This window comes from Antechinus flavipes, chromosome 2, assembly GCF_016432865.1.
Source record: "Antechinus flavipes isolate AdamAnt ecotype Samford, QLD, Australia chromosome 2, AdamAnt_v2, whole genome shotgun sequence".
Lineage (NCBI taxonomy): Eukaryota > Metazoa > Chordata > Mammalia > Dasyuromorphia > Dasyuridae > Antechinus > Antechinus flavipes.
The window spans coordinates 252,226,351-252,238,639 of record NC_067399.1 but is presented as its reverse complement, the minus strand read 5'-3'; the positions used below and the strand labels follow the sequence as shown (position 1 = coordinate 252,238,639).

The 12,289-nt window shown below is 37.2% G+C and overlaps 1 protein-coding gene across 4 annotated transcripts in view; it reads right to left on the bottom strand.

The window, feature by feature from the left end:
* The window catches only part of OSBPL2 (oxysterol binding protein like 2), a 108,908-nt gene extending 96,909 nt beyond the window's left edge, over nucleotides 1-11,999 (bottom strand). For 3 of the 4 annotated variants that reach the window (XM_051976685.1, XM_051976688.1, XM_051976689.1), the window contains exon 1: nucleotides 9,126-11,999. The gene's annotated coding sequence lies outside the window, so the exon portion shown is untranslated. The remainder of the gene's footprint in view (nucleotides 1-9,125) is intronic. The other variant, XM_051976687.1, reaches the window with a different exon arrangement.
* Nucleotides 12,000-12,289: the final 290 nt, after the last annotated feature.

Sequence of the window (12,289 nt, the reverse complement as noted above, 5' to 3'; positions counted from 1 at the left end):
GGAAAAAACTAAACCTTTAGGAGAACTTCATGGATGTCTCACAAAGAGGATTAAAATACTTTTAACAAAAAGAATTCCAGTGACTATGTCTTTGTTCTGAGTTTTAGCCCACATTCCCTTGGACTCTCTATACATTTGTGGGGCAACGTCCAGTGGGACAATTTGGAGGAATGCTTTGTATTAATTCTTATTATTCCATTTTTAGTAAATACTCATTTCCAAAATATAATTGAACTGGTTAGCTAATTGTTACTAACTGATAATCAAGCAATCCAGTGATAGCTTATGAGCTATATAACATTAAAAAGATATCCATTTATTCCCCCCAAAACTCCAATTCTAGGGGAGAAATAGCAGTTATCTTCTGGGGACACAATTTTTCAATGAAAGTAGAGGTTAAGTGAGCAGCTCCAGATGGTGTGGGACACTGATTTTGACAGGCATCAAGAAACATGAATATTTCCATATACAAAGAACACAAATAACATGTCTCTATTATAAAGTATGGCTTTCTTTTTTAAAAGAATGAAATAAATTCAAAACATTATTTTCAAAGCTGTCTTGCTTGTCTGTCCTTTTCTGAACTTCCTGTTTACTTTTATAGCTTTTTTAAAAACACTTCAATAATCCTCTTTTCTTTCATTTCTTCTTATTTTGACATTACTATGCCAAACCTCCTAATTAAAAACAAGCAAACTATCCTATGTAACAAGAATGGTCATGCAAAACAAATTTTTTACATTGCTTATCTCTGAAAATGCCTCATTCTATATCTCAATTTCATTACCATAATTACCATTACCATAATGGTAACATACTTCTTCAGACCTAAGAGTTATTTTTAGTTATTGCACTGATCAGAATTCTTAAGTCAATTAAGTTGTTTTTCTTTACAATATTACTAAAGTCATTGTATAAAATAATTCTCTTGATTCTGGCATTCAACTCTTTATTAATTCATGTTGTTGTTTAGTCACTCAATTGTATCTGATTCTTTGTAACTCTACATAGGATTTTCTTGGCAAAGCTACTTGCCATTTCATTCTCCAATGGATTAAGGCAAACACAAGTTAAATGAACACATACCTACTGAGTATCTGAAACTGAATCTGAACTTAGGTTTTCCTGACGCCAGGCTCGTCCTTTATCCACTGAACCACCCAGATATCTCCAAAGAAAGTGACTTGCCCAGGGACATCCAGCTGGTAAACATATGAGGCCAGACTTGGATTTGATTCTTCCTGATTCCAGATCAGCACTCTACCCACAGAGCCATCTAGCTACCTCAGCATTTTATATAGAAGCAAAGAACTGAAAAGGTGTCCATCAATTGGGAAATAGCTAAATAAATTATGATATGTGGATATGATAAAATATTAATGCTCTATAAAAAATTACAAAAAGGAAAAATAAACAATTTATACAATAATGTCAACACTGTAGAGAAAAACCTATGACCAATGCAATGACCAATCTTGACTCCTAAGGACTGAGAATAAAATATGCTATCTACCTGCCGACAGAGGTGATGGACTCATGAGGCAAACTAAGGTACATTTTTCAGACACAGTAATGAAGAAATCTGTTTTGACTCTATAATTATTACACAGATTTCCCATTGCCCCCTACAATTTAGAGGTAGAATAGGAGGGAGAGAAGAAGAAATGAAGGAGGAAGGAAGGAGTGAAGGAAATAAGAACTAAAGTACTATTTTTCAAACTACACATTAGGAAACTATCTTGCTTAAAAGGTACCATATAAAACGGAGTAATAGAAACACTAAACATATATGCCCCAAAAGGCACAACATCCAAATTCTTAAAAGGAAGCATCAAATGAGTTACAGGAAGAAACAGATAGTAATACTATACCAGTAAGGGATCTCAATTTTTGCTATGACTGCCCTCCTTTGAGTTAGCCTGCCACTAGCCCTCTGCCTTCTGGTACTTTTCCCCTTACTCTTCCCTCATGCCAGATAGTATCTCTCCTAAACTTACTATGCTTCTCAACCCCACTTCTGCTCCTTACAGCTAACTAACTCTTTTAGGGTGCTAAGTCCCTTTCAGGACTTAGTCTACCAGCTAAGCTACCTGCCCCAACCTCATGGGATGCTCCCTTTCTATTGGATAATGCTCTCCTATTTCATATTTACTATTCCTAGTATCTATTGTACCCCATTATTTTGTCTGTAACTTCTTCCCTAAATAAAACTGCTTTCTGCCAAGGAGAATGGCCACTGTGAATTCTTCATATGATCAAATCCCAACTTCTGGTATTTCTCCTAAAGCATATCATCTGGTGCACAAATAACATTTGGTGCTATATCAACTTTTCCCTCTTAGAAAAAGATAAATATAAGCAAAAAATAAACAAGAAAGAAGTTAATATAAACACAAGTTTAGAAAAGTTGGGTATGATAAATCTATGGAGAAAAATGAGAATAGCAAGAAACATACCTTTTTCTTCATAGTATGTGGCACTTACATAAAAACTGACCTTGTATCAGGGCATAAAAACCTTATAACTAAATGCAGAAAAAGGCTATGCAGCTTACTGACAGTTCCACTAATGGTGGATAGGAAGCAATCCAGTGATAGCTTATGAGCTATACAACATTAAAAAGATATCCATTTATTCCCCCAAAAACTCCAACTCTAGGGGATAGGAAGCAGAGTATCAAAAGAGTTTTTTAAATTTGCATTACTATTATTAGAAATTTACATTTCTTGCAAAGAAATGTTACTGTTCAATAAGAAAGATAAGCAGGCTGATTTCAGAAAAGCCTGGAAAGACTTACATGAACTGATGCTAAGTGAAGTGAGTAGAACCAAGTGAACACTGCTTACAATGACAACAAGATTATGTGATGATCAACTGTGATGGACTTGGTTCTTTTCAACAATAAGGTGATTCAAGGCAATTCCAATAGACTTGTGATAAAAAGAGAGACTGAATGTGGATCAAAGCATAGTATTTAGAGAGGTGGGGAGGGTCATAGTTATTTACTTGTTTTTTTCTTTCTTTCTCATTTTTCTCCCTTTGTGATCTGATTTTTCTTGCACAGCATGACTTACATGTAAATACGTTTAGAAGAACTGCTCATGTTTAATCTATATTGGATTGTTTACTGTCTAGGAAAGAAGGGAAGAAGAAAAATTTGGAACACAAGGTTTTGCAAAGGGGAATGTTGAAAACCATCTTTGCATATATTTGGAAAAATAAAAACTATTATAAAAGAAAGAAATTTACATTTCTCTCATTAGATTTTTTGGTATATTTTCATATGGCTGCTGATAACTAGGATTTCTTTCTTTGAAAACTTCCTGTTCACATCCTTTGTCAATTTTGTACTGGAGAATGGCTTTATTGTGGAGAACACTTTTATATAATACTTGAATGTTTACACAGAGTGTTATTATTTGAATAACATTAGCTAAAATCAATAAATGATGTAACTTCACACTTCTTTCCATTTTCTAAAGGAGAACAACAAACTAATATTTAACTATTAAATTCTTTCAAAATTGAATACATAATATTACTGATCAAAATGTATATATTTCATTTCCACTGCTTTTCAAACCTTAACTCTCCCTTTCATCTTATAAGTATAAATAGTGCAAAGCATAGGTATACACTGTAGTATTCCACTATTACTATGTAATGTGGATTATCATAAGCATTCATTAAGCACTTGGTTATGTTACAAGCAATGTGCTAATGGACAGAATACAAAGAAAGAAAAAAATATTGTCCCTACCTTCAAGAAGTTCAAATTTTAATTAGAGGAAGGGAAGATCACATATAAATAACTTTATACACATAAGATATGGAAAGTAATTTTTTAAAAAAGGCATTAGCAACAGTGGGGATCAGGAAAATCTTCCTACAGAAGATGAGATTTGAGCTAAGTCTTGAAAAACACAAGAGAAGATAACAGTTAGAAGTAAAGAGGAGGTAAATTCTAGATATGAGAGATGTAAGTAAAGGCTAACATGAATCAGGAGATAGCACCAATAACCAGTGTAACTGAAGCCTAGAATCTTTAAAGGCAGTGAATTGCAGTCAGGATGGAAAAGTTAAAAGGAACAAGGGAATAAAGGGCCAAACAGAGGACTTTATATTTAGTCTTGGAAAAGACAAAGGCACTGGAGTTTGTTGCATGGGGAAAGGGGTGGGGAGAAGGGATAGCATAGATGTACTTTTAGGTAAATTATTTTGTACAGAGTAAGCCCTTACTAAATGTTGAATCATAATTATAAGGAGACTATGACTAGGAGGGGATTGGCAAAGTACTCATAAATCTTCCTGGCATACCCTTAAAAAGAAGAAATTTCCTTCTTTATTAGTTCTGTAAGCAACATAAATATTGATACTTTTTTTTTTAGTTTTAAATATTATTTTATTTTTTCCAGTTACATGTAAAGCCAATTTTAACAGCCTTTTCTTTCTTTTTAAAGTTTTGATTCCAAATTCTGTCACCCTCTCCTTGAGACTATAGATAATTTGATACAGGTTATATATGTGCAATTACATAAAAATATTTCTACATTAGTCATTTTGTGCAACAAGGAAGAAAAGAAGAAAAAAAGGGAAAAGAGAAAGAAAGAGATCCTTCAGGATGAATATAGGCAATACTAGTTCTTTTCTCTGAAGGGCATTTGGCATTTTTCATCATGAATTCTTTGGAACTGTCTTAGATCACTGTATTGCTGAGAACTAAATTATTCATTCTTCATCGTATAATATTTCTACTACTATGTACTAATATTCTTCTGGTTCTCACTTCTCTTTGTTAAAATTTCATTAAAGCAGAGACTATATTTTGTTTTATCTTTCTATTTCTAATAACTATGACTGAAACTGGAGTCTGAGTGATTAATAAATATTTCTCCTTAACATAAATGAAATCCATTATTCTAACCTTATCAGCCAAAACATCTTTACCAAGATGTGAATTTTCCTCATCCTGGAAGCTATTAAGTTAACCCAACTTAACACAAGTTAACTAAGTTAACACATCATCAACTAACATTTCATTGCTACTGCTAATAATACTTTTACTTGGCCTTTTAAGAAAAACTAGAAAGCTAGAGAGGAGCTGAAAAAGAATTAGGAAATGATTATACACAGGTTATCTCAGTATTTTTGATGCCTCTTCAAGGATACCATAAAGCCTCAGAGAAAAAAGAATGTGAAACTAACTCTGGAAAGCAAGCGCAAAAGTTTTTATTTTATTCTAAAAGCAAGAGAAAGCCATTAAAATTGAGCAAGGAAATAACTTGATTATACAAGTATTTTCAGAAAATTTTTGGAACTTATGTGAGGATCAATCTCATAGGGAAGAGAATCGTGGTAGGGAGATGAAGGAAGAAACTACTTGATTAGGAGAAGGAAGAGGTGAAGACCCTGGACAAAGCAGAGTTCTTAGATCAAGTGGAAGCTATAGAACAGCAAGGGAAAGAACCATAATGTGAAGAAGCAATCCAGGACCTTACCCTTCACTAGCACTGTGTAATATGAAGTTGGTAGGCCTGAGGAAAGTGCTAACATGTGCTTTTGGTGTAGATGGGGACCCTCAACCTCAGAATAGTTCTGTAAATCCGAATGGCTGTATATGAATAATGGGAGGAGGGGATAGGTAGAGGGAGAGGAGATGGAGACTTACTGGAAAACTGGGCATGGATTCCTTCGCTTTTTATGGAAGAACAGGGTCATTCCACAAAATAAAGTCCATTTTATTTTTAAGGATTTCTTAACTTCGGTTTTTGCACAAGCATAACATTTTCTTAGAGGCCTAGACATCAGTCAAACTATAATGTTCATAGGGGAAAGAAATCCTGAATGCAGTTTATTACAAACAAGCCTCCATTAGTGAACCCAAACTCATAAAACCTGAGTTCTGGATGACTGGTTACAAACCTTTAATTCTGGGCCATGAGTTACAAATTAAAATCTTTGCTACTGACAAATTACTCAAGAGAGGCAAACATCCTAGATATCCAGAAGGATACATGTATTTACCATGTTTTGGAAGAAACAAAACTCTTCTATAAACACACAGACTCTGAAGTAAAAAACAAAACAAAAATAATTAGTAACTTATTTTGGAAAGAAAATATTTTGTACACAATGAAACAGCACTTAGTTTTAAGTTTCAATAAGATCTAAATTTCTAAAGAATAAAAAGTTTTGAAAGAAAAACTTTAATCTTGTGTTCTAACTATTATGAACTTAATGACAAAATACAAAAGGAAGTTTCAGTCTATGGCAGATGGCATTTACATAGCTTGAAAATTCTTTAAACATATAACCTTATTGATCTTCACAACAATTTATTCAAGTTAGGTACTACAAGTTTTATCCCAGTTTCACAGATATGAAAACTAAGACTCAGAAAGTTAAGAGACTCATATTCACACATTTGAGAAGTATCAAAGGCAGAAATCATGCCTAGGTCTCCAAGTTCTAAACTTTTCTTACCCTATTCCAGTATCTCTCCAATAAATCCTAATAGCATGTATTATAAATAAGGAAATTCAAGGAAAGTAACAAAGTTTTCATATGTTGATCTAAATTTGCCTTCTTTATATTATTAAAGTAACTTTACAGATGGGTAATAAATTCCAAAGTAAAATGATTTTCCAACATCTCACCGAATGGTAATCAGATGCTAAGTGAAATGAGCAGAACCAGGAGATCATTATACACTTCGACAACGATATTGTATGAGGACATATTTTGATGGAAGTGGATTTCTTTGACAAAGAGACCAAACTGAGTTTCAATTGATAAATGACGGACAAAAGCAGCTACACCCAAAGAAAGAACACTGGGAAACGAATGTGAACTATCTGCATTTTTGTTTTTCTTCCCGGGTTATTTATACCTTCTGAATCCAATTCTCCCTATGCAACAAGAGAACTGTTCGGTTCTGCAAACATATATTGTATCTAGGATATACTGCAACATATCCAACATATAAAGGACTGCTTGCCATCTAGGGGAGGGGGTGGAGGGAGGGAGGGGAAAAAAATCGGAACAGAAACAAGTGCAAGGGATAACGTTGTAAAAAAAATTACCCTGGCATGAATTCTGTCAATATAAAGTAATTATTAAATAAAAATTAAAAAAAAAGAATTTTAATCAGAAAATATAATCTTGGCTTCCTATGTATGAAATTAGCATCAATTCTTAGCTTCTCTAATTCTGCCAAGGGCATCACTATCCCTCCTAACCCAAGTCATTCTTGATCAAATGAGATAAGAAATGTTTAGCACTTTGCAAACCTTAAAATTCTATATAAATGTTAGCTATTATTATTTTCACTCTCCTTTACTCCATTATATCCAACCAGTTACCAAATATTGTCATTTCTATCTTTCATATCTCTCTTCACAAAACCACCACCCTCACTTAGGCTTTTAACAACCTCCTTGAACTACCAGATTGAACTTCCTGTGGCTAGTCTCTATTCCAGCCTCCACACAGTTGCCAAAGTGATTAAGCTTAAGTCTGTGTCACTCCCCTATTCAAAAGACCCTAGTAGTTCCTTATTGTCAATAAAATAAAATGCAAATTCTTCTACTTGTCATTGAAAATTCTTCACAATCTGGCTCCCTGCATACCTTTCTAGACATACACATTATTTCCCTTACACATAATCTACATTCCAGAAAAACTGGCTTAATTACTATTCCTCATATACAACATTCCATCTTCTATCTCCATGCCTTAAACTTAAACCTGGAATGTACTCCTTCCTTACTTCATCCTCTTAAACTCTTTAGAGTTTAGAATTGCACAAGTTTAACCTATATCTAATTGCTTGTTGTCTAGGGGAGGGAAGAGGGAGAAGGAGAAAAATTTGGTTTTGTGAAGATGAATGGTGAACTATGTCTTTACATGTTATTTGGAAAAATAAAATGCTATCTCCAAAGAGTGGGAGGTGGGTGCTGTACCCCTCTCTCATTACCTTGTAGCTAATAATAATAATCTCTAATAAATATTCTGGATTTACTTACATGGAAACATGGTGTTTCACTGGGGCAAAAAAAGGTAAGCTCTTTGAGGTTCAAGACTGCTTAACTTTTTTCTTTGTGATCTCAACGCCTAAGATATGTACGTGGCAAATAGGCAATTTAACAAGTCCTTGTTGATATGTCTGTGACTATTGCCTTTTTAATCACCTTGAATATAACAAATGAAAATTACTGTAAAATTATTTTGTAATTAGTTTAACAGCTCTTTCCTAAACTCTAATAATAAGTGCATTCTTACTCTTAAAGATTGAAATTTAAATGGGATGGTTTGAACTTTTTCCCTGAAAATGAGATAGTTTAGGCACTCTTCAATATTTCAAAATTCTTAAGACAACTGAAATGTAGAGACAAAAACTCTAAAAATAATCAGGATTTAAAGCAAGTTTTTCCCCTCTTAATATCTCCTTAAGAAAAATATGAAAAGTGATTTCGTGGTCGAGTTAAAGCAACAAATTATAAATGGCACAATTTCCGACCTTCAAAATGGAAAAAAGTTCTTTTCTCAATTGCTTTGTACTTGTGAGGAGCAAGAGGTCAGCCTTTCAAGGAAAAATGTAAATGTAAAATGACCCATATCTTATCCTTGTGCAAAAGATAAAAATTGTAAGAAAGGGAAGTATTGAAAAAAAAAAATTTGTTTTAAATTACAGTCACTGGGATGTATTTGCTAGGGATGTATTTCAGAGGCAAACTTGATTATTATTCAAAAGAAATTAAGATGTCTACCTACTTTAGACGAGATATAAACGTAACCGTGAAAATATACTGCTTTTCTCATCTAAAGAGTTAATGATTCCGTAACCTTCAAAGTACTTGTATAATAACATCAATTAATCTTCATAGGGTACGAAATAGAAAACCCAAGAACCAGTTTCTGACTTGAAAATATAAAATGCCATTGACAATAGGGAATATTATTCCCAATGGAAATAAGCAGCTACTTACTTCAATGGAAGAATAACATAAGACCCAAAAGCAGATCGTAGGTTAGCCCCGGGAAATTAATTGCACACACTTGCAGCTCGCAAAATTTAGCCCCCCACTTCCAGGTTGAAGAGCCCAATTTAAAAGCCCCGCCTATACCTTCTCGGATTTTCACGCATGCTCAATCAACAAAGGAGAAAACTTCCACTCCTTTCCGGCGTGAGCGGCAGCATAACAAAAACCAGGAATAACCAGTTGGAGTTGGAGATGGGGGGGAGAGGCAGAAGCCACCAAGAGAGTGGAGATAACTTCTCTCTTCCTTTGTAAAGTTTACTCAGGGCTCAGAACCTGGGTCACCCCAGGAAAGAAAGGAGGACACAACGCGAACTCCAGCAGCTCTCCGGGCCGGCCCTCCACTGGGTGAGCAGCTTCTGCAGACACCGGGGATGAAGAGGCCTAGAGCCCCGCAGCGGGGCCCGTGACAGTGCACAGGCCCCACCCCTGGGGGCGGGAGCTGCAGACGATGGGACGGCCCGGAGGGCGGGGAGGGAGTTCTCTAATGTTTAGAGCTAGGGGAAGAGGGGAGTGATGCATCTTTCCGGGGAGCTAGGGCCGGGGGCGGCTCCCACGGCGCCGCTTCAGGGACCTCTGTGTCCCCTAGCCCCGTGGGCCCAGACTAGACCATCTTCGCTTCAGAGGTGCAGGGAGCTTCCTCCCCTTCCGTCAGGATGGAGGCCTAACGGGGGCGGGGGAGCTCTTCAGAGCCCCCGAGCCGATCTCCCACTCCCCACCCCACCCACAGGCCTGGCTGAGGTCCGTTGCTAAGGGGGCCTTTCCTTGGAGACCAAAGAAGGAGGGAGGGTCTTCTTCCGGTCGGAAAGGAAAGAGGGAGGGAAGCACTCACCTGTACCCGGTATCTCCCGAAGCCGGCGGTGACTCTTTCCCCACCCCCCCAGCCCCCGCCCCTCAGTCCTGGGACCCACTGACACAGAGGCGGAAGTGCGGCCGGCCGCCACACTGAATGACAGCTTGACTCAGCCTGTAGACTGGCCCGACTTCGAAGCGTCAGCCGCGTCTCAGCCAATCGATGCTTCGCAGAGGAGGGTAGGAAGGCTGAACTATGTTAATCGGTTCACCTTCCCACACCTCCCCTCCCCATTCCTCCACCCTCTCAGACTTTGGAGCTCCGCCCCCTCTGGGGGAAGAGATGAAACAAGTGCCCAATTACTGTTGAGGAGAGGCAGATTATGCAGATGAGATTTAAGGGGAAAGGGGAAGGGCGGTGTTTCGAGACAGGAACAACCGGCCTGTGATTTAAGACTTATGCAATCTCTGAATTTACCAACACCGAGCTTTTATGCCCCGCGAGGTTTGGGCACTTCCTTCAGCTTGCTTTGTCACTGACTGCTTTGCATACATCCTTACCTCTTTGGTGGCTGAATCTCTTTGTTTTTATCTCGAAGATGAAAGACGAGGCAGGGAAGCATTTAACCCTACTGGAGTCCTAGAGAATAGAGAAAAGGTACTAAAAATATTTCCCCTGGTGTTTGGGACTTTCTCAAAGAAGCTGGCTTCCTCAACCCGAAGGGTCCCTCCTTTGGGACTTGTCCACCCCACCTTGCCTCTCCTTTCTTGAAATCCACAGAAGGAAATCCCCCTTTAGGAATAATAAAAGAACCTATCTCCAGGGGTTGTTGTGAAGATCAAATGAGATCATTGGAAAGCCTTATCACAGTGCTGATTCTTAGTGGTATAGAAATCATAGCTATCATCATCATCATCATTATTATTAGCCTTTCCTCATAGTTGTACCTAACCCCTAAATAGAGGAAAGGACTTGTGTTGAGATTCAAAATTTTGAGACCAGTAATTCTTATTTTCTGTGCCTTTGCCACTTCCGTTATCTTCTCACCCTCCCTCCAAAACTCCCCCACCCCAACTTCTTTGTAGCCCAGTCTAGAGTTATGCTCAAAAAAGATTTATCAAAACTACTGGCAGAGGACTCCAGAAGAAACCTGTGAGAACCTATTTAATCCAAACCTTTCATTTTACAGATGAGGCCCATAAAAACGTGGTGAATTTCCCAGAGGTAGTAAGGCCAGAACTCTGAACTTGAAACAAAGGATTCTTACAAGGTACTAAATCAGTGGAATTGATAGAGACAATAGTTATCTAATTTAGCCTGGTTCAGTATGATTGATTTAATCCTACAAGGAGATGTTATGGGCCAGAACTTGAAACAAGGTACTAAGTGGAATTGAGGAGACAATGGTTAAATCTAGTTTAGCATTGATTTAATCCTACAACAAATAATGGTTTCCTACTGATACAATGATTGGTGTATATACTCAGTGTGGAGCATATAAGCTAGAAGCTCTCAGGGCCAGAAAAGACAGCACACTAGAAGCTCTAGGAGCCTCAGCCAGGATTCAGTTGAAGAGAACTAGGGTAGAGCAGAGAAGTGGTGGCAGTCCTCCTGCCTCCTCCACAGAAACCAAGACACATTCAGGAGACCTCAAGAAGCTGGCAGAAGCAGAGAAGACAAAAGACTGGCAGCAAGAGCTCAAGCTACAGAAGGACTATAAGAAAGCTAATCAGGCCTCAGGAGAGGAGACAAGATGTGGAAGGAGACAATAAAGGACTTTAACTCCTGGCTGCATTTGGGGTGATTAATGAACTGAAACTAAGGCTGCCTCCAGAGACCCCAAGGAAACCCCAACAAGAGAAGATTACATTTTAGAAAGAATATTACATCCTGGGATTCAAATTCATATCTTCAGGCTTCAAAGGCAATACTCTCAAGTTTATTCTCAAACTTTATGCCCTCCCCCATGCCTTCTTTCACCATTTCCATCTTTCTAAATCCTTTCAAAACCACGAACATATCTGACCTCAATGAAGCCTTCTCCAACCACCTTCAGCCACTCCAACCAAGCCTGGTTTCCTTTATGTAATCCTATAGCACTTAAAATCAAAACCAAGCATTTTAACGTTAAAGTTTAAATAAATAAATAAAGTTAAATTTATTTCCCCAATTCTAACTAGAGTATAAAGAGCAGTGGCAACAACTTAATTCTGCCAATGTTTAGGCATTCTCTTTCTCCTGATGTTCAAATGTTAGGGAGAAGGTAGTTCTCAGTTGTCATAGTTATGATCTTTCCAAACTATGCTGATAAAGTTGATCCTAAATGAAGGGGAAAAAAACAAAAGAGGTTAAGGTAATTTGACTAAATGAGTCTATATTCAGTGTTTTAAAAAAAAATGGAGAGATAGGGTCCTAGGGTCTCCTACCCAGAAGTATATAACACTTTTCCCCCTCAATC